Genomic DNA, 23,761 nt, shown 5'->3' with positions numbered 1-23,761 from the left:
GCTCTTTGCATCAGGTAGCCAAAGTATTGGAGCTTCAGCTTCAGCATCAATCCTTCTAATGAATGTTCAGGACTGATTTCCTTTAGGATTGACTGGTTTCATCTCCTTGCAGTCCAAGGAACTCTCAAGAGTTCTCCAACACCACAGTTCAAAAGCATCATGTTACTCTTACAAGTACTTTTATTTGTGTTTTACTTTTACATGTTACTCTTACAAGTACTTTTCAAAGTTACTCTAACAAGTCCCATGTTAACCATGTTACTCTTCCATATTTCCTAATCCCTACATTGTTGCGGAATGATTTTTAAAGTCTTGGCACATTAAAGAGCCAATCTTGTGTGGCATGTTTTAGCTGTTGCTAGACATATGCATAGCTTTCTGTGTATTAAACTTTTCATTTTTAGAGTTATGTTATTTTAAAAATTCTATATATTTAAAAAAGATAAACCTGCAGACTCAGAAAATGCTAAATAGTGTAGTGATTTCTTCTTTATATTGATAAAAATTAACTGGATAACTTTATTGGGAAAAAATTCCATGCTGAGAAGTAAACGATCTTTTCTTTGCATTAATTAACTGTTGCTATTTCAGGCTTAAGATAAAGGAAATTTATTTTAAAAAAGAAATTTATTTAGATAAGCAATCTGCAGGTCAGTGAGAAAGAACCTATTGTCCTTTGAAGAGCATGTTTCTTCAGGTTTCTCCCATTAAAAGGGTAAAAGAGCATTGAAATTGTATAAATAATGCTAATTAATATTTAATGAGTGATTGACTAAATGCCAGATGTGGACCTACCGTGACCAAAACCAAGGAAATATCTTTCAATGATTTTCACAGTCAATGTCTTTGGCAAATCGTTTTTCAAATAGGTTGTTAAGATATCCCTGGTTTTCATAATAAGGCATTTATCTTCTGCTTCTATATTTAGTTAGGAAGTAAGATTCTTTAGACTTTTAATCAATGAGCCAAAAACTGTGTCTCATGGAAATACAACATTGTATACTTCAAAACTGCTGAAAGCACAAAGATAATTTAAACCCTACTGTGCCACTATGCCATCCCTGGGTCAGTAAGATCCCCTGGAGGATGCAATGGCAACCCACTCCAGGATTCTTGCCTGGGAAACCGCATAGGCAGAAGAGCCTGAGGAGCTATGTCTATGAGGTCTCGAAGAGTCAGATATGACAGGCATTAAACAACAACTCTTATTATTACCAGGTTTATGAGCTAAGTTGCTTTAATCATGTCCAACTCTTTGTGACTCATTGGACTGCAGCCTGCCAGGCTCCTCTGTCCATGGGATTCTCCAGGCAAGAATACTGGAGTGGGTTGCCATGCCCTCCTCCAGGGGATATTCCTGACCCAGTGATTGAACCCACATCTCTTATGTCTCCTGCATTGGTAGGCAGATTCTTTACCACTAGATACTGCAAAGAGATTACAATTGAATTTTCACTCTTAAATATTGGAATTGGGTTATTCTCCATACTTCTGTTATCCTGGAAAAGCTTTTTAAGTCTTTCTATACTCATATTCTCCATCTCTCCCAAACATTTTCATCTTACTCATTACATATTCTTACCTAGTAGCGGAGTGTAGCAGTCTGGATTGGCTGGAAAGCAGACTCGGAGATGCAATTTTGGTCCATAAAGTTTATTAGAGAGTGGTTTCCTGATTAATGACTATGGGAAGAAAAGAGAGGATAGCGGGATTGAGCAGAGGGAGAGGTTGGGTGGCAACGCAGCTGGGACAAAGACTTCAGCTCAGTCAGTCAGCTGGTCTGCACAGAGGCTGAGATGGCCTGTCAATGGTCTTGAGGTTAAGTGAGGGGCCAAGGCCTTTATACAACTACACAGAAAAACCATTAGCCCTGGGCTGCTCTGGCCAAGCAGACTGTCTTCACCTGAGCCAATTCCAGGGCTCAAAGAGACAACATTACCAGCGGCCGGGGGAGAAGGAATAAAATACAAATAAAAATCTACCATTTATCAAGTATCTGCTGTGTACTAGGTCTTCAGCAAGGTGTCTCAGATCCTCACACAAAGCTAGATGCTAGATAGTCCAGTTTTACACAGCAGAGCCCAGGGTTAAAGGGGTTATGTCACTTGACCAAGGCTATAGAACTAAGATTCAAATCCAGGATGATCTGGCTACAGGCCCATGTTTTCTCGGTTGCTGAGAAAATTTGAAACTTTCTCATCAATCCTAATAAACAGAAATGATCAATCTGTTTCAGCAAAATCCTATGGTATAGGTTTTGTATTATTTCCAAAATCCTGTATAGAATATAAACTATCATCAAGTGAAGAAACAAAAAGAGAAAGAACAAAAGGATTCTCATAGTACCATTAGTATGTTGGGCTAAGGTGTTTTCAATGACTAAGTAAGAAGAATGTTATTGTCCTGCTTATTATTTGAATTTGTTATAAAATGTGTGCTCAGGTTAGTAAATTATAACCTGTTCATTCTATTATCTGATTCCAATACCATAATATTTCATCAGCGATTATCCATATTATTTTGTTGACCTTGAGAGAGATATCTGAACTCATGGGCCAATCTCATATTTGTAATCACCAAAAAAGAAAATACGTTTTTACATGTGGACCAAACAAGCAGCATCCTTCTCCTAATGATGCCTGAATCAGATCTATGCTTAGTTCTATTATATCTTAAATTTATAGATGTCAGAAATACTTTATTTTTAACATATCTGTTAATGGCTATCATAGAAATAAATTTATTTTGTGTGACTAATCATACTCCATAGCTATAACTACTACATATATTTGTTGTGAATCATGGAGAGGTTTTATGCAAACAGATTGCTAAAGAATAAATCTGTATGGTATGTAAATATAAGATATATTTAAATTCTAAGTAATTAATGGTGGAATTTCTATGATTAGAGGATATATCCTTTTAAATTATTTTAACATTCTTCTCCAAATAGGCATTTTTAATAGTTACTTGGTGCTTATTGTGCAAACTTTTTTGATTCTTATGGGTTCATCACCACCTCCACTTTAGTACAACTATCCAATATTTTTCTATCCACTCTTCAAAGAACTACTTGGTCGCTTTTTTTCTATGTCTCTGGACTTTGTGTCTTTGTGACTTTATCTTCTCTGTTCTGCAAGTCATAAAAATTAGTTAATAAATGTAACACTAGAATAGCTTTCTACCACAAATGCAGCTTTGGTGTCTTCATCAAAGGTTGTTATTGAACAGTTTAGAGAGCAGATATTTACCAGTCAAATCAAGGACTGTCCCATGTAGGTTCTAGCATCACAAAAGCGTGACTCTCCGATTACCCAAAGTCTGGTCTCAAATATGCTTTCCTTCTAGGCAGGTTTTCTGTAACAGAGCCTGTACTCACAGGACTCTCCCTTGTACAGAAGCAAGCACAAAGGCACTTTGTCTTCCTCTTGAACAGGATTCAAGGCGACAGCCTTGGTTTCTTTGCTTGTGGGTTCCCCAAGCTGTTCAGCATGACAGGAGGAAGCAGAATGTGTCTGTTTTCCTCCCACCTGTCACAGCACTGTGAGTCAAGTGGGAGCAAACTGTTGGGGGCCTTCATCCCACTTCTGAAGTCCAGCTTACAACTCTTAACAGGAATCTTTAAAGAAGCAAGCTTTCCTTTAGTTATATTTGTGTGGTTTACTTGGTGCTATTTCCTGGTAAGTACATCATACAGTAAAGGCACATTATTATGTCTCAGAGGGAAGGACTCATTTAGGAAATATCAATACATACAAATTAATATGGTTGCACAGGTTAGAAGAGAAAATAATGCTATTTTCCTTACGTTTTACATATGTAAATTTCCTGTATAGCATATCTTTCTTGCAGAACCAACAAATACTGATGGAGCTCTTATACAAGTAAGCAAGTGATGATGAGACTAATACCCCAAGCTTCCCATTGGGAGAGTGTGTTTTATCAGTGAACTATAGTCTCTAGGAATTATTGCTTTGTTTGTGTGCCACTGTGTTTCCTTGTTTATTTCTGCTCCATTAGGCTTTATATTCTCTATCCTTCCAATTTATTTGGCAAAAAATTGCCAATTCTATGTTTGCCCCTTTGTCATTTTCTGAATTTATGTTTGTTTGATATTTAGTCTTCATTGTTCATCACGTGGTGCAGTTTTTTTAACATTTCTTTTAATTCTGAGTACATACTATTTAATGTTTCTCTCCTAGGCTCAAGGTTTTATATTCTTTCAACACTTCTAAGTTTTAAAGATTCTATTCTGTGTTTAGTCACTTCCATCTTTTATTTCCCTCTTTTCTCATTCTTGCTTTTGGGTTTCCATTCCTAGACTGTGATCCTGCTGGGCGACCGCCTGTTACAAAACACAGTGCAGGTATCTCCTGGGAACAGCCTGTCAAAACTGTCTACTTGGCGATCATTTACAATGCTTGGCAGGTGGTGTGTGACTGATCACTGCTTGAGCAGAAATGTATTTAACTGATATGTGGCCACATTAGCATCACCTAAACAACTGATTCTAGATGATAAAGTAGCCATGGAGCAGAAAAATGGAATTATGTGAGCAAAAAGCAAAATTATCAGTGAAATCACATAAAATAATGGTCAAATGTCAAAAAATAGATCAAAATATTCATGTTTTATTGTTCTGAGACTTACATTTTCTTGTGCTATGAAATAATTTGGTGTTCATATGTGAAATAGCATATCATATAGACATACATGTTCTGTGATTTTTTTTTTAATGTTTCCTAATTTGTGTCTTTGTATTTTTGTTCCTTATTCACTTCCAATCTAGGTCAGTATAACAGACCTAGATGTTTTACACCAAAAGCATTTAGTAGAGAAGGAAACATACAGCATTATGATAATGGAGTGGGAACTGATTAAAAAAAAAAAAACGGCCAGGAATGTTACCTGGGATCCTAATGAATCCTGGCATTCCATTTAAAGAAAACAGTTCCCAACAGTATAATGATATGGTATTCTACATCTGGGTCCTCAATAAAGTCAGAAACTCTTCTTTAATATATGTTGGATAAAGAGGAGCAAGAAAATGAATTTTGGAAAAATATCAAAGGAACTAGATTAAAAAGAAAATCCTTTATTGAAAAATGTATTGTCCCGTTAAACCAATAATTATATTTAATTACAAAAATGTTTGATTAAAAGACAACCAAATGAAAAGTAACAGTTATTGGTGAGGATATGGAGAAATTGGAACACTCATATTTTGCTGGGGGAATGTAAAATTGTGCAGTCACTATGATAAACAGTTTGGCAGCTTCTCAAAAAATTTAAAAATAGAATTACCATATCACCCAGCAATTTTATTACTAGGTATATGCCCTGGAAAACAGAAAACAAGTACCCAAGGAAATACTTGTAAATGAATGTGCATAGCAGCATTGTTTACAATAGCTAAACGTAGAAGCAGTCTGAAATGTTCATCAATAGATAAATGTATATATACAATGTGGTGTATACATGCAAAGGAACACGTTTAGTAATAAAAAGGAATAAAGTACTGATACATGTTACAGCATGGATGAATCTCGAAAATATTATTCTAAGTGAAATAAGTTGTACGGAAGAAATCACATTTTTGCATGATACCATTTATATGAAATATTCAAAATAGATAAATCCATGGATTCAGAAAGCAAATTGGTGGTTGCTAGGGGCTGAGGAGAGCAGAAAATGAGAAGTGATTTCTTAGTGAGCATGGAGGGTTTTTTTGAGATGATGAAAATGTTTTGAAATGGTGTACAGATTGGAGTTACACAAAATTGGAAATGTAGTACATGCTATTGAATTGGTCACTTTAAACTAGTTAAGTTTATGTTACGTGAATCTTACCTTAATTAAAAAAAAGAATCAAATAATTATTTTTTTTAAATCCAAGAGAAAGGTAAAATTTTTTCTGACAATGCCAGGAAATACATATTGTTCCAAAAGCTTAATAATCATCTTGCATTTGAACAAATAGGTGAAATTATAGTTTTACATCTTATCTTGAAATTTTATTCATCATTTACTTATTTGACAAATATTCATAGAGTGCCTAGTATAGTCTAGTTATATTTTACTTTCTTTTGGTTCATCCTTTTGGGTAAATTTTCTTTTTTAATGCAAGGTTGTATTATTAATTTTTATTTTATTCTTTATAAATAAAAAGAAATAATTACATGTCTATTTTCGTGTAGTCTTTTCATATAGTCTTAGACTTTAAGGGTAATTGTCAAAGAACAATTTACTTAGAAGATGAATAAAGTAGGAACTAGAATCCAGCCCAATATTTCTGTTGTCCTCACTCCCTCCCTCTCTTTTTCTCTTTCTTACTTCCATTTTATTTCAAAATTACTAAGTCAAATGTATGAGAATATACCTATCACCTAAGTGATAGGTATAGAAGTTTAAAATATTTTTTGATACGTTATATAACATAGCTGAAAATAGTTGTGTGTATATTTTAAAAATGTTCCTTTTTTTTCTATCCTTAGAATACCAATGGTTTTCTAATTCACTTTGGAGCAGAATTCTGTTTTTAAATTTAATCTCATGTAGAAGCTCAATATAGAAAACAGATAGAAATGGAGTTGATCTATTTTAAGCTGCCTCTGCTTTGCCCTTTTGCAAGTGGCCTCTGACCTTGGAACACAGTTTGAAAACCACTACTTCAACCAGTTCAATATATTTAATGACATTTCTTGTTCCCCTATTTCTATATAATTTGTTGGGCAAGTTACTACAAGAATGGAACAAATTGCTCATTTTCAGTGATACATGGACTCAGGGATTCCTCCAGAATACATTTAGTAAATTACTTCTAGTGAGGTAAATTGTACTTTTAACCTGAAAGAGATCATGAATTCAGAAGAAAAAGCAACCTACATCTCATTCCATTCTTTTTATTAGGTTCTGCTCATTCTGTACAGTTTGGGTTTTTTAAAGGTGTTTTTTTTTCTTTTGGATTGTTATTATTTGTTAATTTTTTGTTTGTTTCTTATTCCCAACAGACTATGTCGGGGATCACATATTATTGGTCCTCCTCTCTAATTTTTCATAATTAACCTTTCAAATCATCTGCCAGCTACATCTTCATCTAAGCACAGATGATTTTAAAACTCATTCTTGGGGAATGATCTGACAAAGCATAGCTATTACAGCAGGAAAAGGCAGGGACTGCATTCATTGATCTAATTACAGCCACCAGGAAGAATTCATTCTAGCAAGATCTCCATAGGGGCTGTAAATAAGTGAAAGTTGCTCAGTCCTGTCCAAATCTTTGCAACTCTATGGACTATACAGTTCATAGAATTGTCTAGGCCAGAATACTGAAGTGGGTAGCCTTTCCCTTCTCCAGGGGATCTTCCCAACCCAGGGATCGAACCCAGGTCTTTCACACTGCAAGTGAATTCTTTACCAGCTGAGCCACAAGAGAAGACCATAGGGGCTGGAGGAAGACAAAAACTGAGTTCATTGTAGCCACTTACATGCTAATACATTAGGTGTTCTATCAAGCAGCTATGTACTAATTAGGAATTCAGAAGCTGACCAATGTTTATTCTGATGGGGTCCCAAGACATCTATCTCCTGCAAGTAGCAGAGACTGCTACTGTTTCCAAAACTTTGTAGATGCCAAAATTACAAATGACATTACTTGCTGCCTCACTATGCTATGGTTCAGTCATAAATAATATTATACAATGTCAGTTCAGTCGCTCAGTCGTGTCCAACTCTTTGCGACCCCATGAATTTCAGCTCGCCAGGCCTCCCTGTCCATCACCAACTCCTGGAGTTCACTCAAATTCATGTCCATCATGTTGGTGATGCCATCCAGCCATCTCATCCTCTGGCGTCCCCTTCTCCTCCTGCCCCCAATCCCTCCCAGCATCAGAGTCTTCTCCAATGAGTCAACTCTGCATGAGGTGGCCAAAGTACTGGAGTTTCAGCTTCAGCATCATTCCTTCCAAAGAACACCCAGGATTGATCTCCTTTAGAATGGACTGGTTGGATCTCCTTGCAGTCCAAGGGACTCTCAAGAGTCTTCTCCAACACCACAGTTCAAAAGCATCAATTCTTCAGCACTCAGCTTTCTTCACAGTCCAACTCTCACATCCATACATGACCACTGGAAAAACCATAGCCTTGACTAGATGGACCTTTGTTGGCAAAGTAATGTCTCTGCTTTTGAATATGCCGTCTAGGTTGGTCATAACTTTCTTTCCAAGGAGTAAGCATCTTTTAATTTCCTGGCTGCAATCACCATCTGCAGTGACTTTAGAGCCCAAAAAAATAAAGTCTGACACTGTTTCCACTGTTTCCTCATCTATTTCCCATGATGTGATAGGACCAGATGCCATGATCTTCGTTTTCTGAATGTTGAGCTTTAAGCCAATTTTTTCACTCTCCACTTTCACTTTCATCAAGAGGCTTTTTAGTTCCTCTTCACTTTCTGCCATAAGGGTGGTGTCAGGCAGCAGAAGAGGGGGATACACATCATGGAGGATAACACAGATATGAGCTTTTCAGAAGTATTAGCCAAAGTAGTGTGCTACTAGTGGGAGTTCTGCCTCCCCACTCTATTTCTTCTCACCCCCACTAGCAACACACTACTTTGGCTAATACTTCTGAAAAGCTCATATCTATGTTATCCTCCATGATGTTTATCCCCCTCTTCTGCTGCCAAGCTTCTTTCTTGCCAATACTCATAACAACCCTATCCTCTCATCTTTTTGCTGCATTCATTTGGAAAATGACAACCCTAAATCAACATAATCCCACCTTTCTTTTCCCATTCAGGAGATACTGAATGTTCACAACTACATAAACTAATACTATAGCAAATTCATGGTGTCTAATCTTGATAGAGCAGACTCCCGTTGTTGACTACCAGTGATTCTATGAGTAATTCTGTAAATATTTCAGTTCAGTTCAGTCGCTCAGCCATGTCTGACTCTTTGAGACCCCATGGAATGCAGCATGTCAGGCCTCCCTGTCCACCACCAACTCCCGGAGTTTACTCAAATTCATGCCCATTGAGTTGGTGATGCCATCCAACCATCTCATCCTCTGTCGTCCCCTTCTCCTTTTGCCTGCAATCTTTCCCAGCATCAGGGTCCTTTCCAATGAGTCAGTTCTTCACATCAGGTAGCCAAAGTATTGGAGTTTCAGCTACAGCATCAGTCCTTCCAATGAATATTCAGGACTGATTTCCTTTAGGATGGACTGGTTGGATCTCCTTGCAGTCCAAGGGACTCTCAAGAGTCTTCTCCAAAACTACAATTCCAAAGCATCAATTCTTCAATGCTCAGCTTTCTTTATAGTCCAACTCTAACATCCCATACATGACTATTGGAAAAACCATAGCCTTGACTAGACTGACCTTTGTTGGCAAAGTAATGTCTCTGCTTTTAAATATACTATCTAGATTGGTCATAACTTTCCTTCCAAGGAGTAAGTGTCTTTTACTTTCATGGCTGCAATCACCATCTGCAGTGATTTTGGAGCCCCCCAAAATAAAGTCTGACACTGTTTCTCCTGTTTCCCCATCTATTTCCCATGACGTGATGGGACCAGATGCCATGACCTTTGTTTTCTGAATGTTGAGTTTTAAGCCAACTTTTTCATTCTCCTCTTTCACTTTCATCAAGAGGCTCTTTAGTGGTGTCATCTGCATCGGTAAATGTTTATCAAGTCTCTATTGTGTACCAGGAGTTATTCTATGCTCTGGTCAGGTAGCTGTCATGAAAACAGAAGCAGTCCGGTAGCTGTCATGAGAACATAAGCAGGTCCCTTCCTTCATGACACATTCCAGTTGAAGAGATAGAATATAAATAAGTGAACCAAAAATAAAAGGAGGTTTCCGCTATTGCTGAGTGCAATAAACGTGGTCACCAGGATGATAGGATAGAGGTAGAGGTATATGAAGTGTGCCCTTGTTGGTTATGGTCAAGGAGGGCCTCTGTCTTAGAGGAGATAGCATTGAGTTGAGCCAGACAAGCAAAGAACACAGAGAAGACATCTCTAGAGCAAATAACTAGATTTGTAATAGATGCTAAGTCACTTCAGTCGTGTCCGACTCTGTGCGACCCCATAGACGGCAGCCCACCAGGCTCCCCCATCCCTGGGATTATACAGGCAAGAACACTGGAGTGGGTTGCCATTTCCTTCTCCAGTGCATGAAAGTGAAAAGTGAAAGTGAAGTCGCTCAGTCGTGTCCGGCTCTTAGTGACCCCATGGATTGCAGCCTAACAGGCTCCTCCATCCACGGGATTTTCCAAGCAAAACCAGGACTTTAAAACCAAGGAAATGAGGCCAATGAGCTTGGAGTAGAATGTATAACAGCAAGCTGAGTGAGCAGGAGTGATCACACAGGGTTTGTAATCAATGAGAATATTATTCTGAGTACAAGGGAAAGCTTTTTAAAGGGTTTAAATAAAATTTTTTCTGTCAGAGGAAGAGTTTACCAATAAGCAAAAGGTGAATGCCAGAATGAACCATGTGGTACTGAATTAAATAGGAATCAGCAAGAACTAATTGCAAATATCTGTCTGCAAATAGGTAGATCAGTTCAGTTCAGTTCAGTCGCTCAGTCGTGTCCGACTCTTTGCAACCCCATGAATCGAAGCTCGCCAGGCCTCCCTGTCCATCACCAACTCCCAGAGTTCACTCAGACTCATGTCCATCGAGTCAGTGATGCCATCCAGCCATCTCATCCTCTGGTGTCCCCTTCTCCTCCTGCCCCCAATCCCTCCCAGCATCAGAGTCTTTTCCAATGAGTCAACCCTTCGCATGAGGTGGCCAAAGTACTGGAGTTTCAGCTTTAGCATCATTCCTTCCAAAGAAATCCCAGGCCTGATCTCCTTCAGAATGGACTGGATCTCCTTGCCATCCAACGGACTCTCAAGAGTCTTCTCCAACACCACAGTTCAAAAGCATCAATTCTTCGGCGCTCAGCCTTCTTCAATAGGTAGATAAATAAACATAATTGTATGTGCGTGAGTAAAGGTTCAGTGTACATACATATATTATCTAGCTCCAAGCAATGAGATGGTCTAGAAGCAGTGACTCTTTCCAAAGAGTACACTCAGTGTTAGGATTTGGGTTTTAAATATATTCTCCAAGAAGAGAACCAGAACTCCTTGGAGAAACTGTGATTCTAGTGCTGTGTTGAGAAAAATTCAAGGGAAGCCTAGAGCATCTCATTGTGCCAGCATCAAATTGTGCCAATTTGTGTGTTTTACAAACATGCTAAAAGAAGGGAAAAAAAAAGTTTGGGTCAGATTGAAAAGACATAAGATTCAGTCTGAAAGAGTTCCTGATGGCCATATCTGGACCTATTGGGGCAATAATGTAATCAACTATGGTAGTGGATTAAAATCTGTAAGATTATTAACCACTATGGGGGCAATCTGGTTTTGAGGCTTTTTATGGCTGACCTGTGTTTGATGCTGATTTTCACTCTTGGAAGTTTCTGTGAGGACTTGCATAATGTACTTTTTTTTTTTTGCATGAGTGATATATGACTTAATGAGCTGTTGTTGCATCCCCTCCCCACATCTATCCTTTTACTTCTATGGTTCCTTGTCTTAGGCAGTCACACTCTTGCGGAAGGTTCCTTTCAAGATGACTCTGGATCAGAGAAAATATTAATCCTGAGCTCCCTTGCATGCCTACAGATGTAGTTTCTGGTTTTGTTTCCAATAGAGTCACCTCTGTTAACTCTAAGATCAGAAATGCCAGCTGTCTGTAATAGTTCACTTAAAACTTTTCCAGATGTGGATAACATTGACTTAGTAACTCCCTGAAACTCAGAGCAGTACAAGTCAAACTCTCTGAGTAGTCCTCCTGACTACCATCTCGATTTGCTCATGGTGAAAAATAAATAGTCTGATCCCCTCTTTTGTTGACAGAAAAGGGAAAGGAATAAAAAAATGCTGCAATACTTCACCAGCTTTCCTCAAAGAAACTCTCTCTCTCCTGTTCATTCAACTTCAGACATTGAGAACTCACAGAGGGAATAGCATAGGAAGAGGTATTGGCTAAGTGTGCAAAATGGATTTTTGATCACCTGCTTTATATGTCCTGCATAGATGCCCAGCACATCACTATGAAATGTGAAAATACTTGCAACCTGTGTGTTAGTCCATAAACTATCAACAAATTCTCAAGCTTTTGGGTTCCTAGTATCTTTAAGACCCCCAAAGTCCTGTTTACTTCTTATTTTTAAAAATATTTTTATTTGCACACAGGATAATCAAACCATTGTGGCCTATGAGATCTGTAGTTGTGGCATGTGGGATCTAGTTCCCCAACCAAGGATCAAACCCAGGCTCCCTGAATTGGGAGTGCAAAGTCTTAGCCACTGGACCACCCTGTTTTCTTATTTTCACATAAGAATAAACTTGTCTAATAAGAACTCATTTCTGTTCTCCACAATTCAGAATTGAATAACTTTCCAAAAAATTCTGTGGACTTCAGTAGAAGATCTTACCTTATTAGAAAAATGAAATCCAAGAGAAATTACTTCAATTTTGCCAACTCATCTACTTTTATCCATCCCTTCTTTTCATGGAGTGTCCAAATTAATGATTTAAATAAATCCATACCTAGACACATAGTGAATATTCAGAACACTTCTGGAAAAAGAGGAATATCTATAAGAATCCAGAGAGGAAGAGAAAACCAAAAAATAGAGGGCCACTAATAAAGAATGATGGGTCAAAACAATTTTGAATTTCTCCATGCTCACACAGAAAGCTAACAGGGACATGGATAGTATGCTAAGATAGCTGAAGGAAATTGCTTTAAATCGAGAATCTTAAATCAAACCACACTGCAATCAAGGATAGAATAAAGATATTTAGTCATGTAGAGTAGCAAAGAATTATGTCCCTTGTAAACTTTCTATGAAAGCTGGAGAAGTTGATTCTTTCAAACGAGAGGCAAAAACTAGACACAGAAAAACACTGAATAGATTCTTTTTGGAAAGACATGAAAAGAATCCCCACAATGAGGGTACAAAGAGTCCTTGTATGACAGCTGTGCATCAGGCCAAGAGGGCAATGAGACTAGAGTGGAGCAAAAAAGTGAAATTGACATAATGACTCAGAAATCTGATCATTTAGGAGAAGACATTTAAATATTTGGCAAACGATTTGGGATTGAATTAGTGAAGAGTATAGAGAAAACTAAGCAAACAAACAAGATGATTAACTCTAGAGAAAACTCATTTGTGACTAGCATTTGCATAATCATCATAATGTAAACAAAAATATTAATCTAATCAACATATGACATAGCTATATTGGGAGGGTTAGTGGTGGGATGGTTGTGTATTGGTGGGGCTCATCTTCCACAGTAGCAAGTGATCGAATGATTCCTAAAACTGAAATATCAAGAAGTAAGACTACCGATATCACTGCCTATGAAAAGGAGAAATGTGTGAAAGACATCCAGGGGATTGCTTTGTTACCAACCTTATGCACTTATTTCTTTTTAAAACTTCTGCACATGTAAAAATGTTAATTAAACACAGTAAAAACAAAACATTATCAAAGGCAGTTTCCTTACCTTAAGTATATCTGTTACATTGGCTAACTTTTTCAGGTTCCAGGGGTTGTGTTCAGGAGAGAGGGGCATCATTTGGCTGACCACAAGTTCTCAGAGAGCATTAAATGTAACTCTTATTGTTGATGAGGGAAAAGATGCAGAGTTGAAATGACCTACTCAGACTTATCTAATAACAGGGCTGAAGCCAAACACAAGCCCCTTGCTGCAGAGGTCTCAAACTCAATTAGAAACAGAATGCCACTTTTTGTCTGATTTTGTATAGGCAAACTGGAGATCCATGAATTACAGAAACCAGGGATCAAAAATTCAAAAAGAAGCCATGAAATTTTTGGTTTTATTTGGATGATAACCCTAAAACTTATTTTTAATAGTTAAACATATAAACTTCTCATTTATAGTGCTAATTCAGAATTTTAAATATTTCATTAGATTAAGAATTGTGTCTTCAATTAATGTCTCTCAACTGGAATCACTTTCCCAAGGTTTCTGGAACTTTTTGTTCTTTTAAAGAAACAATGGTCAAAAACAGTGGTATAGATCAGTGTGTCAGCACATTAATCATTCAGATAATTAAACAATATTTCCCCTCACACCTGGAGAAATAGAAATAAACATTGTGTGGCCAAAATCCTTCTTGTTGAAAACAGCAGGGTCTTCCTATTTCCATACCATTTTTTTGCAATCATACCAGCACACTCTTTTCCATTTTGTTTGTATATTTGTTCCACACATACGATTTCTGAGCCAACGGGAGGAAAAGAAGTTAAAAACAATGTCATGGCTGATTAAATCATAGCACAAAGTGTGTCGGAATAGTAAAATTGCTATTGTCAGTCATCACTGCACAGTCTTCTGCCCATCAATTCTATTAGGTGAATAACCATTTAACACAAGAGGAAAGCATTCAAATTCAAGTTGTTTATCTGACAATCACTCAAAGTTGTCACAAGGAGGGATGAAGAGATAATGTCAGCATATATTCAAAATAATTGGGTCAGTCCTAATGCTGTTGGGAACTTTTCATTTGCAAATATCTATTGAAGAAACTTTTTGGTTTATTAACATGTTCAGCCCCACAACATTTTGTCTCAAAGGTGAACTTAACAAATACCGTGTTCTGATTCCTATTTTATGATCTCGTTCTCAAGAATATACTCTAGGGGTATATTCTAACTCCTATTTTGGCTGCATGGGGCCTTCTGTTGTGGTGGGCTGATTACTCTGGGTGGTCTGGCAGGCATGGCTAGCCCCTGTCCCAGAGCCTGCCTTATGTGGAAGCTGCCAGTTGCTGGTTGTAGCTCACAAGGTGTCTAGTTGCAAAACCCCAAGGGGCCGCAGAGCTAGGGCTGGCTCACTGGTGGGCAGAGCCAGAGTCCTGGGGTTGGTGCTCACCTACTGGAGGGTGAAAGCAGGTCCTGGGGCTAGTGCTGGGCCACCAGTGGGCAGAGCTGCATCCTTGAGTCTGCTGCAGGCTTCAGAAGTCCCAAAGCTGGCACTGGACCACTGGTTGGTAGGGCCAGTTCCTGCCGCACTGGCTGTAGGAGTTGGGGTGTCCTGAAGCTTGTGTTGACCTTTGGTGGGTGGGGCCAGTGCTCACCAGACCAAAGGCTGGTTCTGGTCTGCTGGTCGGTGGGCTGGTTCCTGTCACCACAGGCTATGGGGCTGTGGTTGTCCTGGGGCTGGTGTATGCCCTCTGGTTGGTGTGGCTGGTCCCAGAGTCTAGAGCAGGCTTACTAGTATGTGGGGCCAGGCTCCAGGGGACTCTGGAGGTGGTGCCTGTCCACTGGTGGGCAGAGCTGGGTGCTGGACTGGGCCCTCTGTTGGGCAACATCTTGTCCAGGGGAGGCTGTAGGCTCAGGGTTTGTTTTTTGTTTTTTGTTTTTGAGAAGCCTCTCTGCTGGTGGGGCGGGAGAAGGCTGTGTCCCTGCCCAGTTATTTGCTTTGCTTAGCCTGAAGTATCCCCATACTGGTGCCTGCAGGCTGGTAGGCAGGGGTGTGCCTGGGTCCTGAGACTAATAAACTGTAGGGAGGATTCCAAAACACTGCTTGCCAACACTAGTGTCTACCAGGGTAGAAGAAGCTCCCCAAAATGGCTGCCGCCAGTGTCTCCATCACAAGGGTGACTTCCAGTCACCTCCTGCCTCTCTGGGAGACTCTCCAAGATAAGCAGTTAGGTCTGACCCAGGGTCCTAACAAATTGCTGCTTCTGCCCTGGGTCCTGGAGCATGTAAGATTTTTGTGTGTGCCCTTAAAGGGTGGAATCTCTGTTTCCCACCGTCCTCTATGTCTCCCAAAAGTAAGCCAGGTGGCCTTCAAAGCCAAATGTTGTGGGGACCTATCTCCCTGGTGCAGAAAACCCAGGCTGGGGAGCCTGGATGTAGGACTCAAACCCCTGGTTTCTTGAGGAGCACCTCTGCAGCTGTTAATTGTTATATTTGTGGGCCACCCACCCAGAGGTATTGGTCTGACTATAAGATGACTCAGCCTCTCTTCATCATCTCCTTGTGGTTCCCTCTTTATATCCTTAATTGTAGAAGATCTTTTCTGGTAGGTTCTTGTGTTTTTCATAGATAATTATCCTATAAATAGTTTTCATTTTGGTATGCCTTTGTGAGAAGAGGTGAGCTCATGGTCTTTCTCCTCTGCCATCTTGGGAACTCTCTCCAATCATTAATTTTAATATCAAAATATGCATTTTTTTCCTATTGTTACCAGGCTTATACAACCATTTTTAATGCTTGATTTTAATCATGAGATCAACAGTTGTATAAATTTAAACAGGGGTTTTTGAAAAACCTGGTTTCTTAAATAACATCAACCTTAAAATAATCTTCCAGTGCAGAAACCAAATAGAACTGATTCGCAATATTTCAATGAGAGTTATGTATTAATGTAGCAATAGACAAGACAGTGGATTTTGGAGTCAGACATGGTTCATGTTTTCTCTCTGACATCCAGTTCAGGTTAGTGAGTAGTTTAACATTGCAGAGTCTCTCACTAACTTCTTACATAAAATTGGAATAATAACGTCTTGTGTGCTCATTCAGTTGTGTCCGACTCTTTGCAACCCTATGGACTATTGCCTACCAGGCTCCTCTCTCTGTGGGACTGTTCTGATAAGAATACTGGAATGTGTTGTCATTTTCTACTCCAGGGGATCTTCCCAACCCAGGGATTGAACCTGCATCTCTTACACCTCCTGAATTGGCAGATGGATTCTTTACCACTAAGCTATTGGGGAAATTCTAGTAATGTCTTGCTGGTAAGCTAATTTTGAGTGTTAAATTGTTATTGCATGTAAGATGCATTGTAATATTATTTTAAGATACCACTTTTGTAAGATTTTAAAGAAGTAGAGTACTAAAATATTTGGAACCTATACTATAGTGGAATCCACTGAAGTTTCCTCCTATCACTAAACCATATGGATCAATATGTCCCAGTAACTATGGAGTATAAATACAATTTCTATGAAAGTGAGAATTATTCAGGTGATGGTCTGATCCTCACAGTTTTACTTAGCAAATGACAGGTACTTAGTCAATTTTTAAATTGCTCTTTGAGACATGAAAAATAAACTCATATATCATCCATATAATTGTGCCAACTGAAACTATACTTCAAAATGACGGTCTTTGAAGGAAAATTTAAATTAGATTCAGCAATTCTGGACTCACTTTTACTCAAGAATTAAATCTCATGGTTCTTAATGGTATCTTTAAAGTGAATCAGAAAAAGCTTGGCAATATTAACAATAAGGTACCATATGTGCTCCTCTCGGTTTCCGCCCCTGACCTTGGGCATGGGATAGCTCATCTCCGCGGCCACCGCTGACCTCGGACGTAGGGTAGGTCCTCTCGGCCGCGCTTCTGCATGGTTCATCACAGCCGGCGACAAAGCCTTTGACTGTGTGGATCACAATAAACTGTGGAAAATTCTTCAAGAGATGGGAATACCAGACGGCCTGACCTGCCTCTTGAGAAACCTATATGCAGGTCAGGAAGCAACAGTTAGAACTGGACATGGAACAACAGACTGGTTCCAAATTGGAAAAGGAGTACGTCAAGGCTGTACATTGTCACCCTGCTTATTTAACTTATATGCAGAGTACATCATGAGAAATGCTGGGCTGGAAGAAGCACAAGCTGGAATCAAGATTGCCAGGAGAAATATCAATAACCTCAGATATGTAGATGACACCACCCTTATGGCAGAAAGTGAAGAGGGACTAAAAAGCCTCTTAATGAAAGTGAAAGAGGAGAGTGAAAAAGTTGGCTTAAAGCTCAACATTCAGAAAACGAAGATCATGGCATCCGGTCCCATCACTTCATGGGAAATAGATGGGGAAACAGTGGAAACCGTGTCAGACTTTATTTTTCTGGGCTCCAAAATCACTGCAGATGGTGACTGCAGCCACGAAATTAAAAGACGCTTACTCCTTGGAAGGAAAGTTATGACCAACCTAGATAGCATATTCAAAAGCAGAGACATTACCTTGCCAACAAAGGTCAGTCTAGTCAAGGCTATGGTTTTTCCTGTGGTCATGTATGGATGTGAGAGTTGGACTGTGGAGAGAGCTGAGCACTGAAGAATTGATGTTTTTGAACTGTGGTGTTGGAGAAGACTTGTGAATCCCTTGGACTGCAAGGAGATCCAACCAGTCCATCCTAAAGGAGATCAGTCCTGGGTGTTCATTTGGAAGGACTGATGTTGAAGGTGAAACTGCAGTACTTTGGCCACCTCATGTGAAGAGTTGACCCACTGGAAAAGGCCCTGATGCTAAGAGGGATTGGGGGCAGGAGGAGACGGGGATGACAGAGGATGAGATGACTGGATGGCGTCACAGACTCGATGGACATGAGTTTGGGTGAACTCCAGGAGTTGGTGATGGACAGGGAGGCCTGGCATGCTGCGATTCATGGGGTTGCAAAGAGTTGGACATGACTGAGTGACTGAACTGAACTGAACCATATATGCTTCATGAGCAAAGAAAAACCTTTATTTAAGAAAAAACATATGCTGTATAAGAATGTGAGAACTCATCATCAATGATGTCAAATACAATAGATGGGTCCAATAACGTGAAGGTTGACAGCATGCTGCTATCGGCATATGTGACCAAATGATTGGCACATTCTTCTGAAAGATGCAGCCACCATACTGTGGGAAGATCAAAACGCAGACAGAAATTTCTCATTAAGTTTGTTAGGTTGAAGGCAATTGTATAAGTGTGTTGTCAGCACTTTTTAAAATGCTGTTGACTAGAGAAGGCAAATTCCTTGGTAGCAAAGTAGAATTTTACTCCCCCACAAGCTATCTATTAAGAATGATCTCTGCATTCTATGTTTTTTTTCAGTTCACAGCTAGTGTTTTCCAGCATAGATGAAAACTTACAAAAATTTATTACAGACATGAATACGTATATTGACCTTAATATTATTTCTTCCAAAGGAATTCACCCCACTGGATCATTTATAGATAAGATATAGGTGATATACATGTAGATTTAGTGTTATCAAACTCTTAAAATTATATATAACAATATATAAGATAAATATTAATGTTATATATTAATTTATTATACATTACTGTATTATTATATATAGTAAAAACATACATGTATATGATTGCATAATAATTATATATAAATAACTATATACAACATGTATTAGTTTCCTAGGGCTGCCATAACAGAACTCTAGATTGAGAGACTTAAGCAACTGAAAATTTATTTCATCTGGATTTTGTAGTCTAAGGTCAAGATGCTCACGGGTTTGTATTCACAGGTTAAGGCCTCTCCTGAAGACTTGCACATGATCATCTTCAGCTGTGTCCTCACATGGTATTTCCTCAGTACAGGTGCTTTTCTTATTATAAGGACACCAGTCAGTGGATTAAAGAAAATGAAAGTGTTAGTCACTCAGTCATATTGACTCTTTGTGATGCCATGGACTGTAGCCCACTAGGCTCCTTTGTCCATGGAGTTTTCCAGGCAAGAAGACTGGAGTGGGTAGCCATTACCTTTTCCAGGGAGTCTTTCCGACCCAAGGATCAAACCCAGGTCTCCTGTACTGCACGCAAATTCTTTATCTTCTGAGCCACTAGGGAAACCAGTGGTTAAGACCCACCCTAAAAACCTCATTTTAACTCTATTACTTCTTAAAGACCTTGTCTCCAAATACAATTACATTTTGAGATACTGAGGATCACGATTTCAATATATGAATTTTGAGGGAGACACAATTCAGTCCATAACAATACATTTTATATTAATTGTGTGTATAACCACAACATTAATAGAGTTTTATTATAGTTGCTAAGTTTTGCATAATTAAGTTCAGTGCTCCATTTTCATTTATAGAATATCTTAATGTGAAATGACTTGAGACTCATTTTAGGTCTCAGCTGCTACATCAGTGGAGAAAGATGCCTACAGTCCTGTCGAGTGAACCTTGAGTGACTCTTCCAAGGAAACTGGAAGTATTGAGGGGTGGGCATTGGCAATCTCAATGTCATAAACCTGCCGCCTCTGATAAGTCCTGTAAGGCAAAGCTTCTGAACATCCTTCCACATGGTATTTGTGTGCCTGGAGCACAGCATTCCCTTCTGGGTATGACATTCTAAAAGAGGCATGGACAAGTCATAGCAAGAATGTAGAAATTATTTTCTATATGATTTTACATGAAAGAACTAAACTAATGTGAAAATAAAATATATTTTATCTCAGTATTGGGAACAATATATGTGCCTTAAAATAGAATGGGCTTCTCATTATGTGATTAAGCCCCTGGTCAATAAAATATTCAGAGGCAGGAAAATCCCCAGACCACCCTCCATGAAATACTTCTCTCTTTCAATTTCTACTATTAACTGTAACTGGGTCTAACTTGTGCATATGTTGATAATTACTAATTTGTTTCCTCCCAGAGAAAAGAAACCTGCAGACAAGTAAAAAGCTTACATTTGAGAGCATCAGGGTTTCTGGAAGATCAAAGACTGTGGTATATAATGGGACAGTTATCATCTTATCCTCCTTCAGTTTTTCAATATTTTGAGGATTTTTAATTTGTAAAGTTAATTTAAAAACTTAAAACTCAACAAGAAAACTCCTTTTAGTGATTTTTTTTGGTATGGAATAATTATGTTCTTCTCAATATGAAATCAAATATATGCTCAAGCATTATTTTTCTTTTTCAGAGAATTAACTGTGCAGTCCACTGTATTACTTAAGAACTATGATAGCTTATTATATAAATGGATTTTTTAGAATAATTGAAAAAATCTTGACACCCTCTCATTGTGTATCTTCTTTTTGTTGTCTCTTAACTCACGACAAATCAAATAACTAGACAATATTAACTGAAGACATTTTTATTCCCAATGATTTATTAAGGACTCTGCTTAGGCAGCTGCTCACCAAAAGAGAAGGCATAACAGAGCAGAAGATGGGGCATGGGGATTGAAGCAGTGACTGAATTACATTTCCCAGGGGGTTGTGCACCTTGTATAGGATCCTGAGTTCAGAAGTTAGGTTTAGTTTAAGCGAAACAGTTCTAGGAGGAAGGGAAATGAATTTGACCTTGCATTCCTGTCCTGAGAGCCATATTGCTATATCTAGCAAGTCACAGCAATAAGCATAAAGATAAGTGGAATTCTGAATTTCAGAAAATAATTTTCTATTATATCTTCCTCTATCTATGCTCTCATTTTAAGTAGCCAGGTTTCCCTGCCAAAAAATAGAATGATTGCTTTCCTAGTGGTTAATGGTACATGTGCATTTCAAAACAGGTGAGGAATCCAGAGTACAAAATTATTTTCTCTGGGTTTTTTTCAGAATTTCAGCTTATATGTGTATATGTGTATGACAAAAAAAAAAAAGAAAGAAAACAACTGTATCTTCACCTTACTGCTTTTTTTCTCTCTTTGCCAAATCACCAATCTGAGTCACTTAACTAGACAACTGAGTCAGTCTCAATCTAGTTCTGTTCTCATCTTACTCCACCTAATTGCATTCACTGTCTATGGGGTTCCATTGTTTTAACAGGCTTATTCTTTCATCAATGCTCCTTTGCTCTTTTAAGTGATCTACAACTATGATCTGCTTTTTATCTGTTAATATGTGGAAAACTTTTGACATCAAAAGTGTGGATTTTCCAGACCAAACAATTCTGCATTTCTCAGCTAGGTTCCTACACTAATTATGCCAATTATCTACCCAGAATTAATGTGGACCTGAAGGTTAAGGGATCAGTCTCGCCACCTTTAAATGCCAATCACAAGTAGTAAGTCACCCATTCTCTTGTCTGGCTTGGCTACAAGTTGGGGTTTCTACAACTATCTTCTCAGTTTTAATAATTTGCTATAATGGTTCACAGAGTTCAGAGAAAATTCTACTTAATATGCTCAGTTTATTATAAAGGACACAAATGAATAGCCAGATGAAGAGGTACATAGGATGAAATCTGGAAGCATCCCAAGTTGTAGGGGCTTCTGTTTCCATGACGTTTGGGGTACATCATCCTTCTGGCACTCAAATGCATTCACCAACCCAGAAGTTGTCCGAATCCCTTTGTTTAACCGTTCTCCAAGTCAGGCTTCAGCAATATGTGAACCGTGAACTTCCAGATGTTCAAGCTGGTTTTAGAAAAGGCAGAGGAACCAGAGATCAAATTGCCAACATCCACTGGATCATCAAAAAAGCAAGAGAGTTCCAGAAAAACATCTATTTCTGCTCTATTGACTATGCCAAAACCTTTGACTATGTGGATCACAATAAACTGGGGAAAATTCTGAAAGAGATGGGAACACCAGACCACCTGACCTGCCTCTTGAGAAACCTGTATGCAGGTCAAGAAGCAACAGTTAGAACTGGACATGGAACAACAGACTGATTCCAAATAGGAAAAGAAGTACATCAAGGCTTTATATTGTCACCCTGCTTGTTTAACTTATATGCAGAGTACATCATGAGAAATGCTGGGCTGGAAGAAGCACAAGCTGAAGTCAAGATTGCCAGGAGAAATATCAATAACCTCAGATATGCAGATGACACCACCCTTATGGCAGAAAGTGAAGAGGAACTAAAAAGCCTCTTGATGTATAATAAAAAATAGATATTTTCTGAACTTCTGTTTGAGTAAATCATCACTAAATCAAGCATGCAGGAATCCATGTGGATAAAGTCTGTTATTTACCTGTACCATAGACTAGATATTTGAAAAGATTCAGGAGGGCAACAGACATAGGAAGAAATCATTTTAGCACTATTTGAATGTTTATGTTCTATATTAACTTACTCAAGAGATTCTTAATGAACTACTTCCTGTGAGAAGTATTTCAAGTGAGATTATTATAAAATATTATAAGTTATAATAACCATAAAATATTTCAAGTGAGATTTTCTGAGAATCTCATTCAGTTCAGTTCAGTTCAGTTCAGTCGCTCAGTCGTGTCCGACTCTTTGCAACCCCATGAATCGCAGCACGCCAGGCCTCCCTGTCCATCACAAACTGCCGGAGTTCACTCAGACTCAAGTCCATCGAGTCAGTGATGCCATCCAGCCATCTCATCCTCTGGCGTCCCCTTCTCCTCCTGCCCTCAATCCCTCCCAGCATCAGAGTCTTTTCCAATGAGTCAACCCTTAGCATGAGGTGGCCAAAGTACTGGAGTTTCAGCTTTAGCATCATTCCTTCCAAAGAAATCCCAGGGCTGATCTCCTTCAGAATGGACTGGTTAGAGCTCCTTGCAGTCCAAGGGACTCTCAAGAGTCTTCTCCAACACCACAGTTCAAAAGCATCAATTCTTCGAATCTCATAATCTTTGTTTAAAGTGAAATCTCTTTGAGATTATAAATAAATGTTAGATAATGAATTGAAGTGTACATCTCTGGGCAACACTGTACTGATGCCAAAGAAGTTTTTATCATTTTTAAACTTTGAGATTATTTCAATTATTTTGCCTTTAAGTGAAATTACAGATACCATAGTGAATATTTCAAGAATATCACTTATGTGCTAATTAGTGTTCTCAGTGCTATAGGTCTATTAATTCCTACACCAATCCTGTGAGGTAAATAGTATTACTATGCTTTACAGAAGATGAAACTGAGCCCCAGAGAGGTTATTAACTAACCTAAGGTCACACAGCAAATGGCAGAGCCAGGTTTTGAGCCAAGCAATCTTTCTTATAACCA

At 38.6% G+C, this 23,761-nt stretch overlaps 1 long non-coding RNA gene across 1 annotated transcript; it reads right to left on the bottom strand.

Moving 5' to 3' along the window:
• Positions 1-18,546: 18,546 nt before the first annotated feature.
• Positions 18,547-19,475, bottom strand: LOC147370960 (uncharacterized). The gene is made up of 2 exons (XR_015165658.1): positions 19,340-19,475; positions 18,547-18,729 (listed from the first exon to the last, which is right to left on the bottom strand). It is a non-coding gene; the product is annotated as an uncharacterized LOC147370960 (long non-coding RNA).
• Between the last annotated feature and the right edge of the window lie 4,286 nt (positions 19,476-23,761).

Source organism: Bos grunniens, chromosome 6 (genome assembly GCF_055505025.1).
Source record: "Bos grunniens cultivar Pamir isolate PY7600 chromosome 6, Bosgru_T2T1.0, whole genome shotgun sequence".
Lineage (NCBI taxonomy): Eukaryota > Metazoa > Chordata > Mammalia > Artiodactyla > Bovidae > Bos > Bos grunniens.
Note: the sequence above shows the minus strand (reverse complement) of the source record. Positions and strands in the feature narration are given on the sequence as shown.